Consider the following 12,723-nt stretch of genomic DNA (forward strand, 5'->3'; position numbering starts at 1 on the left):
TTGAACCTCAATTTATGCTCTAGGATTTCGTTTTTCCAGCTGTCCCAAGAACATGAACTTTAAAGCTTGAATTTCATCAAATTTCATCAAAATTTCACCAAATTTTCACCAAGAATCAATCATATATGCAACCAATTTTTAGCACAGCCAATTTATACAACATTCAAACAACTCAAACACAAATAATCAAGATTAATTTCGTGACACCCTACCTTGATTTGCTGCTCCAAATCCGGTTACTCTTTGAAGTGTTCTTAAAGCACTTTTTCCTCCTAAAACACATCAAGAACAACTTTAAATCCAAAAACTCTCAACTGACCAAATCTTACTCAGTATGTTAGGAAGAGATATATCACCTTAGACTTGCTGGAAATTCATGTTTCCTGGCCCTCAAGTCAAGTTAAGCATGATTCCTAAGGAAGAACATCAAGAAAATACCTGTTTTGCATGGTTTTCCTTGAAAACCGAATTTAAATGGGAGGGAGACAGCCATCTCACCTTATTTACATCCTTGATAAGTTACATGGTTATGTAGAGGAAGAAGAGAGGATCATTTTGGTGAAATTAGAGTTTTGATTTGAGTTTTAGTTCAGAAGAAATCAAGCTTTGAAGATTAAGTGTTCATGAAAGTTTCTCTCTTTTCTCTCTTGTTATTTTCGGCCAAAATGATGAAATGAGACAGCCTTGGAGGTCTTGGGGGTGTAAGGTGAGTTGTGATTGGTTGGCTTGGAGGTGGGTTAAAATAATATTAAAATATCTCAGGTGTATAACCACTAAAACTAGATGTATCGGAACACTCGTAAAAACATCTCTAAAAATTATTTTCTGAGCTACTAGCATAAATGACACTAGTAAAATATTCATTATGAGAATAGAACATGTATAATGAGGCCTTAGCATTGCTAAATTCATCAGAGAGTGCTGGTGCTAAGCTGCACTAGTAAACCGTAAACCCGGTTAAACCGATTTTCTATTTTTAACTAAAACAGACCAGGTAATCTTATAATATCATTCAAGCATATTCTAATACTAATATAATGATAATATTATACTATTATCTCTCTTCTCTCATGAATCGAGTCCGGTTCGTCAAATTGAGACTACTTACGAAAAACCGAATCAAAACTCCTAACCGATACGGTTCAAAAACTGGGTTTTTCGTGACTACGTTATTGAGCGTGCCTCAGAAAAAGTTTTAGCTTAAGGATGACATAATGACAATGAGTATCGAGATACTTGTTGATATAGAAGAGGTGTTCTCTTTACTGATCTTCCAGAGAAATCCGTGCCTTTAGAAATGATCTCGCGTACTCGAAAATCAGGGTTGTTACATCTTGCCTCCTGGAGAGTAATTCTCCTGGGTTCTGCCATGTCACCTGCACGTGAATCAACTGAATCAGTAGTAAATGAGCTTGTCTCGCTCTCAGATGGCGGTTCCGATTCGCCCTCAGATGAGACTGGTGAATCGATAACAATCACTTCACCACCCTCAGAGGCTAACCGACGTCGAGTTCATCTAATATGTGAAAGAGTTCTTTCACTTTCAGGGTCAAACGGGACTAAACTCGGATCAGGCAATGAACGCGACATTCAATGAGAAAGACATGAAGCTCATGGTAACAAAGCAAAAATAAAATATGCAATTAAAAATAAAATATGTACACTAATCAATAATTTAGCACACTATTGCAACTCCCCGGCAACGGCACCAAAAATTGATGCATGGCAGAAGTTAACCAATTAAGAGATTCCAAATAAGAGAATAGCGTTGCACGTATAGCTCTTAACCAGCTAAGATCTGCCTCACCAATTTAAAAAAGGTTGTCACAAATTTTTGAAATAAAAATGCTGGGAGTATAAGTCCCAGGTGGTCTCCCAACGAGTTACAGGGAAGAGTACTAATTTATTAATCAGAAAATTTCCAGAAAGTTTAAGTTGGATTATGAGTAATTAAAAGTAATTGTAAATTAAAGCAATTACCTAAGAATTATTATTAATATTAAAAGGTCTTGACTTGGGGAATAATTAATTGGAAGTTCTATCCTTGTTGGAATCTTCTCAAGTATAGTGTAAAGAGGTTGGTGTTTCACTTGGTTAACCCTTACTGAATAAGGAAAAGTATAGTGATTGAACTAACTCTTACCCGTAATTCCTAGTCCTTTCCCTTAGGGAGGTCTAGTGTTAGTAGGTATATAATTAGCCTACAACATCCAATTCAACTAATCACTTGAGCATTCCAACTCAAGTGTCTCCTCTTAATCAACCCCCATGTCAAGTGGAGAGTCTACTCTATTCACATGGAATTAATAATCATAAAAATATAAGAAGACATAATTAAATAAAATTAAATAGAGAATTAAAATCAATTAAAAATAAAAATAACTCTATATATTAATAAACTCAAAATGTAACATACTTAATTGAATAGAGTCAATAATCAACTGAAAGGAGTAAAGGATAAAGGAACAAACTAAAGTAGTGTCTTCACGGAGGTAATGGCTCTTCAACATCGACAATGCAAAACAAAAGCATAAACTATCGACGTAACACTAATCTCGATTCAGATCTAAAATTAAAGTAATCCTAATGTGATGAATCTCAATGTGTGTGGATGTGTGTTGAATCTCTGCATGTTCTCTCGTTTTATTCTGTGTTTCTGGGCCGAAAATTAGGTTAAAATGCGACCCAAAATCACCCCAGCGTATTCTATAATTTTTGCAGATCGCACATGTCACGCGTATGCGTCGTTCAACAATTTTTCTTGTCACGCGTTCACGTCGTCCACGCGCTCGCGTCATTCGTGCAGATTCTAATCCACGCGTTTGCGTCAGGCACGCATTCGCATCAATACGATTTCTCCAATTCGCGTGGTCGCGTGAGCCATGCGCTTGCGTCAGTGTTTGCTGGTCATCTCCTTAGTTTCTTATGTTCCTTCCATTTTTCAAGCTTTCTCTCCATTCTCTAAGCCATTCCTGCCCTATGAAGCCTGAAACACTTAACACACAGATCACGGCATCAAATGGTATAAAGGAGGTTAAAAATACATAATTAAAAGATCTCTAGGAATCAAGTTTTCAACCATGGAACAATTTTGGGAAGGAGTTGTAAATACATGCTAATCATATGAATAAGTGGGTAAAGACTTGATAAAACCACACAATTAAACACAATATAAATCATAAAATAATGGTTTATCAACATCATATATATACAATGGCATAATACTGTGCACACCCCCAATGGTACAGTTAACCATGCATGGACTTGGATCACTACATTTTTCAGGTATACCTCCCATCAAAGCAGATATAGAACTACCTAAAGGAATAGTTTTTAATTCATTAATTTTATCTTTATGTATGCATAAATATTTCAGAAACTTTGCATATTTAGGTACTTGTTGAATCACATCAAAAAAGGGAACAATTACCTCAACCTTTTTGAAGATTTCTATCATTTTGGGATCAAGTTCCATCTGCTTCCTGGACTTCCTTGCAAGGTTTGGAAATGGAATAGGAATTGTGCCACTTGCAGCTTCTGCATCCTTTGGTGCTCCATTCCTTGGCTGAGCTACTTCTTCTTCAACCATGTCTTGTACTTCCTCTTCCTCTTCAGCATCTTCCACTTCAACTATGTCTTCAACTGGGGTGTGTTTTTCTGGGCTTGGATCCTCCAGATTCCTCTCTTGCAGTGTGATTCTAGATCTCAAAGTGATGGCATTGATGCCACCCTTGGGGTTGGGTAAGGGTTGAGAAGAAATTCCACTGGAGCTTGAAGGCTGATTATTGGAAGTATTCATTGATCCAATCTGTGAGGCAAGAGCTTGTACAGCAGAGGTCAGACCATTCAAGGTGGAGCTAAGTGTGTTCTCTATGGCCTTTTGTATTTGCTCAATAGATTGAAGCATTTCGTCATGAGAAGAAGATGAAGGGTAAGTGATCTGAGGAGCCTGCTATTGGTGGTTCTGAGGTGCTTGGGATTTCCTTAAGTGAGGTGTTTTGTAGGGCTGGTTTTGGTTCTGCTGTCTGTTGTTGTTATTCCACCTCTGATTTCTATTGTTGCCTCTGCCTCCTCTGTTGTAGTTGTCCCTCCAACCTTGGTTGGAATTATCTCTCCATCCCTGGTTGGAATGGTCTTGCCAACCTTGGTTGTAGTTTCCACCTTGGTTGTAATTGCCGCCTTGTTGATTGTACCCATGATTCGGGCGGTCATAGAAATTGTGAGTAGCTGCCAAGGTGTTATCTTCTTATTGGAGCTGCGGACACTCATCAGTGTAATGACTATAATCAGCACATATTCCGCATACTCTCTGAGGAACCAACTGTTGACTTTGTTGTGGTAGGGGAGGCTGAGGTTGTTGTTGAATCAGCTGCATCTCCTTCAATAGGTTGGTCATCTCACATATAGCCTGTGTGAAATCAGTTGCCACGCTTCATTTGCGGTCTTGTACTTTTTTAGAGAACCATTACTTGCACCATCTAATGTAGTGTTATCCCAAGGCTTTATGCCTTGAATGAAGTAGCTGATCAATATAAACTTGTCAATCATGTGATGGGGGCATGCGTCCAGAAGGTTCTTGAAGCGCTCCCAGTACTCATAGAGAGTCTCCGATTCACCTTGAATAATACAGGAGATCTTTTTCCTCAATCTATCTATAACTTCAGCTGGAAATTATTTTTCCAAGAATTTTCTCTTAATCGTATCCCAGTTGGTAACAGTTGCTTCAGGTTGGGAGTACTACCACTCCCTCGCCTTTCCCTCAAGAGAAAACGGGAAGGCGGTTTAGCAGAATAGAAGTTTCATTTGCACCGTGACGCCTAACAGTAGAACAGGCTGTCTGAAAATCCCTGAGGTGCTTGATAGGCTCTTGAGCAGGTAAGCCATGAAACTTGGGCATTAAGTTGATTAGCGTAGTCTTCAGTTCAAAATCTGTAGCCAGATTTGGATGACGCACTTGATACGGTTGCTTTGTAAGATCTGGGGCTCTAGCTTCCTGGAGAGTAATCCTCCTGGTGCTGCCATATTATCTGCACGTGAATCAACTGAATCAGTAGTAGAGGAGCTTGTTTCTCCCTCAGATGGCAGTTCAGATTCGCCCTCAGATGAGACTGGTGAATCGATAACAATCACTTCACCACCCTCAGAGGCTAACCGACGTCAAGCTCACCTAATACGTGAAAGAGTTCTTTCAATTTCAGGATAAAATGCGGCTAAGCTCGGATCAGCAATGAATGCGTCATTCAATGAGAGAAACGTATAGCTCATGGTAATAAAATAAAATAAAATACGCGAAAATAAAAAATATGTACACCAACTAATAATTTAGCGCGCTATTACAACTCCTCGGAAACGGTGCCAAAAATTGATGGGTGGCGTAAATTGGCCGATTAAGAAATTAATATGGAAATACGTTGTGAGTATAGTTCTTAACCAGCAAAATTCTGCTCATTAATTTAGAAAGGTTGTCACAAAATTAGAATAAAATTACTGGGAGTATGAATCCCAGGTCATCTCCCAACGAGTTGACAAAAGGGTGCTATCTTATTAATTAGGAGTTTTCTGAGAAAATTTGAGAGTTGAAAGACAGAAAATAAATAACTGTAAATTAGAGCAATGAAAATTAAAAGAGATTATATATATTCAAACTAATTTATTAATTGGAAGTTCTATCCTTGTTGGAATTCTCTCAAGTGTAGTATAAAGAGGTTGTTATTTTCACTTAGTTAACCCTTACTAAATAAAGGAATGTCAAGTGAATGAGCTAACTCTTATTCGCAAATCCTAGTCCTCTCCCTTGGGAAGGACTAGCGTTAGTAAATAGAGAATTAGCCAACAACTTCCAATTTAACTAATCACTTGAGCATTCCCACTCAAGTGTCTCCATTTAATCAACCCCCAAGTCAAGTTGGGAGTCTACTCTATCAACATGAATACCATCTTCGTTGTTTTATAAGAGAAGTAAAAAGGGAACATAATAATTAAAATCAATTAGAAGCAATTAAACAAATAATAAGATTTAAATAGAAAAGTACCTCTTCCATTAATAAATTCTAAAAACAATCCAATTGTAACTCTAAACAAGAATTAAGAATATGGAAGATTAAGGGAATAAGAAAACAAACTAGAATAATAACTTCAACGGAGGTGATGACTCTTCTCAATATCCAAAAGCAAAAGCATAAAACTAGAAATATATGAATGTAAAGAAAACCTAGAAGAAGAGTAATTTTTCTCTCTAGATTCAGATCTAAAACTAAAACTATGCTAATGAGAATGTGTGTTGAGTCTCTGCATGTTCCCTAGCTCTAGTCTGTGTTTCTGGGCCGAAAACTGGGACAAAACTCGGCCCGAAATCGCCCTCAACATTTTCTGTTATTTCTGCAGATCGCGCATGTCACGCGTACGTGTCAGTCATGCGTATGCGTCGCTGGTCATCTTTGCGTGTCACGCATACGCGTCATGCACGCGCACGCATCGTCTTGCAGAACTCCAATCCAAGCGTACGCGTCAGGTACGCGCACGCGTCGCTGTAAAATCTCCAGATCACACGCACGCGTGAGCCATGCATGTGCGTCAATGCTCGCTGGTTGTCTCCTTTATTTCTTATGCTCCTTCCATTTTTTGCAAGCTTCCTCTCCATCCTCTAAGCCATTCCTACCCTATAAAGCCTAAAAACACTGAACACACAGATCACGGTATCGAATGGTATAAAGAAGGATTTAAAATACACAAATTAAAGGCTTAGGAAGCAAGTTTTCAATTATGGAACAAAATTAGGAAGGAATTGTAAAATCATGCAATTTGTATGAATAAGTGGGCAAAGACTTGATGAAACTACTCAATTGAGCACAAGATAAACCATAAAATAGTAGTTTATCACCTCCTCCATAGGAACAGTTGTTCTGCACCAGAGTAATAAGTTGAGGCTTCAACTCAAAATTGTTTGCATGAACATTGGGAGTTAGTATGCTGCTCCCACATTTTTTTGGATTGGGGAAGGTGTAGGAAGCTATAATTCTCCTTTGAGGTGGGCCATTGTTGTTAGCCACATCCTCAAGTGGATTTTGGATGTTATCCTCCATCTCTTGATCCTTTTCTTCTGATGCTTCTTCTCCAATAATTCCCTTTCCTCTTGCTTCTCTTGTTCTTCTCAGTAATGTTCTCTCTGGCTCAGAATCAAAGGAATTGGATTCACCTCTCCTTCCTCCTGGCATAGAACATAAACAAACACCAGAAACCAAGAATAAAACACTCTACTGCTAGAGTGTGGTTAAGGTCAGTTTAAACTAAGAAATCTCAAATAGTTAGTATAAAATAAAGAAAAATTGCTTAATCTAGATTATCACCTACTTAATCATTATCAATCTAAATCAATCCTCGACAATGGTGCCAAAAACTTGATGAGGGAAAAATGATTACACAAAATCACCGGCAAGTGTACCGCGTTGCATCAAGTAGTAATTACTCATAAGAGTGAGGTCGATCCCACAGGGATTGATGGATTGAGCAACTTTAGTATGGTGATGAATTTAGTTAAGCGAATATTTGATGATTTGAGTGAAATTTAATTAACAGAAGTGAAATTGCAAGTAAACTAAAGAGCAGAAAGGAAATTGCAGAATCTTAAATGCAGAAGAAGTAAAATTGCAGAAACTTAAAGTGCAAGAAATCAAAAGAGCTAAAACTTAAATTGCAAGAAAAGTAAATAACTGAAACTTAAAGTGCAAGTAATGTAAATTGCTGAATCTAAACTGCTGGGAAACTTAAATTGCATGAATAGTAAAGGAATTTGGGTATTGGGAATCAAAATAGAACTAGAAATGTAAATTGCAGTGAACTAAAGAATGCTCAGAGGAAGAAATTCAAAAACAGATCAGTTAGGATTTTAGTACCAAAACAGAAATTGAAACAGACGAGTTAAAGCAGAATGAAAATTTAGGCCGATTCTACAATTATAAAAGAGAAATTGACAATTGTAGAAGAATAACAAAAACAGAAAAAAATGTAGATCTCAATTGCTTTCTTAACAAAACAGAAAATAGGAAATTACAAATGAAATAAAAATGGGAGGAAAGCTAAGATCAGATCTCCAATTCTTCAAAATACAAAAAGGGAAGGTAAAAGATGACTTCAGATTGAAGGAATTCAGAAGAATTATTCAATCCAAGTTCCAGATCCAAAACAAAAAGTAAAAGGTTGTAGAAGAGAGAAAGTGAAAACAGAAAGGAAAATTTCAGATCTCCTTTACCATCTAAAATTCTAAAATTGAAAACTAAAAGAGAGAGCTCCCTTTGAAATTAAATTCCTATCTATATATACACTTTCTATTTCAGGTCTTCAACACTTGGAGTGGGCTTTTTAGTCTTGCATGAAGTGGATCAAAATGGCCATTGGTTGCAGCTTCAGGTGAACGTAGCATTCTTTCACCGACACGTGCGCGTCCTTAGTGCATGCGCGTCCCTTGCGCTTTTCCCCATCGACGCGGGTGCGTGCTGTGCACTAGCACGCCCTTGAGCAGCGTTCATTAACTGAATGCTCTGTTCGCACCATGCACGCTACGTCCGCGTGCGTGCCTTCTGCGCTTGCACGTGTATAGCAACATATCATTTCTGCGTTCCAGCGTCTTGTACGCGTCTGCGTCCATCACCACTTTTATTTCATCGGCGCGGGCGCGGCATGTGCGCGTGTGCGTTCACTTAGACTGAACGTAGAATTCGTTATGGGTGAACGCTAATCCTTAATGCGTGCGGGCGCGCCATTTGCGCGTGCGCGCGGATCTCCAAACTTGCTACGTCTCGCGGGGGTGGCTAGTGCGTGTATGCGCCCTTGTGAACGTAGCGTTCATTGAGTGAATGCAGTGTTCTCCTGCACGTTGCTTTTCTCTTTGTTTCTTCTTCTCATTTCTTCACCTGTAATCAATTAAACATGCCATCAAAGTCTCACCAAAATTATAAGGTTTTGCATCATCTATAATAATCAAATAAATTGTACATAAATCTCATGATTTTATACAAAAATCAACAATGTTTAATTGAGTCTAGGCAACATGAAATTCTACTCCAATCACTTACTTATTGTGCAAGAAAGTGCATAAAACCTAATTAAACAAATGAAAAATGCTTGTGAAACTAGAATAAGATGACTTGTCATCAATACAATAACCAATAACATAACACCATTGCAATCCCCAGCAACGGCGCCATTTTGATGAATTAGTAAATTGATGGTATAGAATTTCACAATAAGTTCTCGTTGCAAGTATAGTTTCTAAACCAACAATAATCCTTTCATACAAAAATTTGGTTGTCACAAGTAGCAAACCCATGAAATAATAACCGAAATATTCAAACCTCAGGTCGTTCTCCCTAGGAATTCCAATAAAGTGTTCTTGTTATTGGTTATGGAGTATCTTTTGGGGTTTTGGAATAGAAACAAGAAAAGTAAATTTAAAGGAAATCAAATGACAAAAAGAGGTCTTGGCAAGGTTTGGTGGTCAAGGATCTCTATCCTTATCACTAACCACAACATGATAATTGCAAGGATCAATCTCATTAAGTCATCCTCTAACAAGTAAAGGAAAGTCAAATGAGCTATATCAATCCAAGTCCATAAGTCCTAGCCACTCACTAATTGAATTAATGAAAGCTAGAGTCAATGGCTACCAACTATCAATCACTTGGACATTAGTAACTCAAGAATTCCTAAGTTACCTTCCCAAGCCAAGAACATAAAATTCTACTCTAACATCCTTCCAAACATTTTATCAAACACTTGGAAGGCATAAAAGGAAAACAAAATCAAATTGCAAGAAATATAAATCTACACTATCAATTACAAGGAATTAAACAACAACAAAGCAATTCAATAATAAAGGAACATGAATCAAAAATTGCATTAAAGAGAAATAGAAGAAACAAAAGTGCATCAACATAAAAGTAGAGGATTACAAGAATTAAATGCTAAACTAGAAAGAGGAGATGTAGAAGAACAAGAATTACAAAAGGAAAAGTAAATCAAAGCATGAAATTAACCTAGATCTAAGAAATCTTAATCTACCTCTAACCTAATTCTAGAGAGAAAAGAGAGCTTCTCTCTCTAGAAACTAACTTTCCCTCCAAAACTAAAACTAAACTAACTAGTTGACTAGATGATTGATCCCTCTTCATTCCTTGGGTTAAATAGCATCAGAAATGAGTTGGATCTGGGCCTGGGAAGCCCAGAAATTGCCCCCAGTGGATTCAATTTAAGTGGGTCACGTGCGAGCACCGACGCGTGCGCGTGGATCATGCGTACGCGTCGCTTGACAAATTGCTATCCACACGTACGCGTCATGTATGCGTACCGTCACCTTGCGACGTCACTTTCCACGCATGCGCGTCTTCTGCGTGTGTGTATCGATCTCAGCATCCCAAATCCTTGTTTCTTCATGAGTTCTCCACTTGCATGCTTTTCCTCTCCATTCCTTTGATCCATTTCTAGCCTTTCCAATCTGAATTCACTAACAAACATATCAAGGCATCTAGTGGAATCAAAGGTGAATCAAAATTAACCAATTAAGGGCTTAAAAAGCATGTTTTCACTCTTAAGCGCAAATTAGGGAGAATATATAAAACCATGCTATTCTAGTTCATAAATGTGGGAAAAGGATGAAAAAATCCCCTAAATTCAACATAGGATGCACCCCCAAATAGCGGTGCATCAAACTTTCTATTTCCATGCCAAATAACATTCTTCTCTTCACCATCCACTACTCCAAGAAAGGTTTGAAGTTGACAATCCGTCTCCAAGACGGCATATTTTTTTCGGGCCTAGAAAGCTTGTTGGAGAAGTCTTCACCCGCTCAATTCATTCTTGCACAACTATCTTTACTTTTTGGTGAATAGAATCTTCCTCAACCTCCTCTAAAGCTTCCTCATCATCACTCAAGTCAAAAATTGGAGGCTGTGTGAAGTCCACATCAACACCTCCTTCCAAATCCAATAAGGGAGGCTCGTGAAGGTCATTGGCGGGGTTGACCAAGTTGGACAAAATATCTTGAATGATAGAATCCTCTTGATCACTTTCCCACAATTCTTCATTTGTTTCCTCTTGTGCTTCGTGTTGTGACTTGATATCTTCCACTTGATTTTGCAATTCTTCGCTTACTCCACACTTTTCAAGAGGGTTCTACACCTTCATCCACTAGAATTTCTTGGTCATGGCATGAACGCAATGAAGCTAACCGGTCAAGAGTTTCCGCTACTGTAGACATGACTTGCTCTTGCTTCTTCCAGAACTCTTGTTGTTCTTGAATGAGCATAAAAGGTATTTCTTGTGTGGCTTGATTCATATGTGAAGATGAAGATTGAGGTGATGAATATTGACAATCAAACTCATGAGGGTAAGGGTTATGGTTTTGTATGTAGTGAGGTGATGGTGTATAGAATTGGTGACTAGAAAGGTAAGTGTTTGGGTTCCAGTGGGGTTCATTGTGGTAATAGTGTGAAAAAGTACTATTTACACTATTAACATATTCACAACAACTAAAAGATATAACACCGTTTGCAGTCCACGGCAACGGTGCCAAAAACTTGATGAGTTAAGATTTGCACTAGTTTGAAATTTCTCAAAGGAAGAAGAAGCGATTCGTTGCAAGTATATCCCAAACCGGCAATTCAATCCCAAACATCAAAGTTTAATTCAAATCAAATATAAACCAAGAGTCTTTCAACCTCAGGTTGTTCTCCCTAGGACGCAATTGAGAGTGTTTCTCTTTCGGTTGTTAAGGGGACAAAAGGGGTTTCACAATCAAAGAACAAAAGATTAAGAGAACTTAAGAAATCAAAGAACCAAGAGATGATCAAAATTGAGATTAATGCAATTAAAGAGAAGATGAGGTCAAAACTAGTAAAAGTGCTAAGATATGCATAAAAGAGCCTTGACTTGGGAATGAGGGTCCAAGGAATCCTATCATCGCCATAACCACAACTATGGTAATTATGATGAGTCAATCTTGCCTAGTTAAACCCTTACATCGAGGAGTAAGTCAAGAAAGCATAATTGACCTTAATCCATAAGTCTTAGCTGACTCACCAAACTAGTTGATAAAAAGCTTGCGTCAATGGAAACAAGAGTCAACTAACTACCCAAGAATTACCACTAAATGTCAGACATTATGACTTTAGTACCCTAGGAACTCAAATCCCAAGCCAAGGTGTAAAAATCTACTCAAAACTCATAATTGGCATTTTCACAAACACCTTGTGTGCATAAAAGTAAAACATGAAAAATTGTAAGGGAAAAAGGAAAACTATAACCAACCATTCATAAAATCAAATATAAACAAGCAATGAAACATAAAGAGAGCATAAAGCATTAAATTCATCAATCAAAACTTCAAGAAACTCAAAATTGCAATTATGAACAAGTAACTTGAACCAAAAGGAAATGAAAGTAAGAGTGCTATAATTTAAGAAGAAATTGAGAGTACTTACAATCAAAGAAGCAAAATCCAAAATCAAACTTGCTATAAAATGCTACATGAAGATGGAAATGAAACCCTAAGAGAGCAATTCTACTCTACTCCTACTACTACTCCTATGGAAGCTTCCTAAGCTGATTCTACCTAATGAAAACCTAATCATACCTAATGTGTTGTTATCCCCTTCATATAGCACTGCAATTCAGCATTGGAGCCTCCAAAATTGGGCCAAAAGCCCTCAGAAATCACGCAGCATGTGTTTC

General features: G+C 37.8%; 1 non-coding gene across 1 annotated transcript; it reads left to right on the plus strand.

Annotated features, from left to right (window-relative positions):
* The first annotated feature begins 4,546 nt into the window (after positions 1-4,546).
* LOC148580398 (small nucleolar RNA R71) lies at positions 4,547-4,650 on the plus strand. The gene has a single exon (XR_015896882.1). It is a non-coding gene; the product is annotated as a small nucleolar RNA R71 (small nucleolar RNA).
* The last annotated feature ends 8,073 nt before the right edge of the window (positions 4,651-12,723 follow it).

Source organism: Arachis ipaensis, chromosome B10 (genome assembly GCF_059453495.1).
Source record: "Arachis ipaensis isolate K30076 ecotype BB chromosome B10, ASM5945349v1, whole genome shotgun sequence".
NCBI lineage: Eukaryota > Viridiplantae > Streptophyta > Magnoliopsida > Fabales > Fabaceae > Arachis > Arachis ipaensis.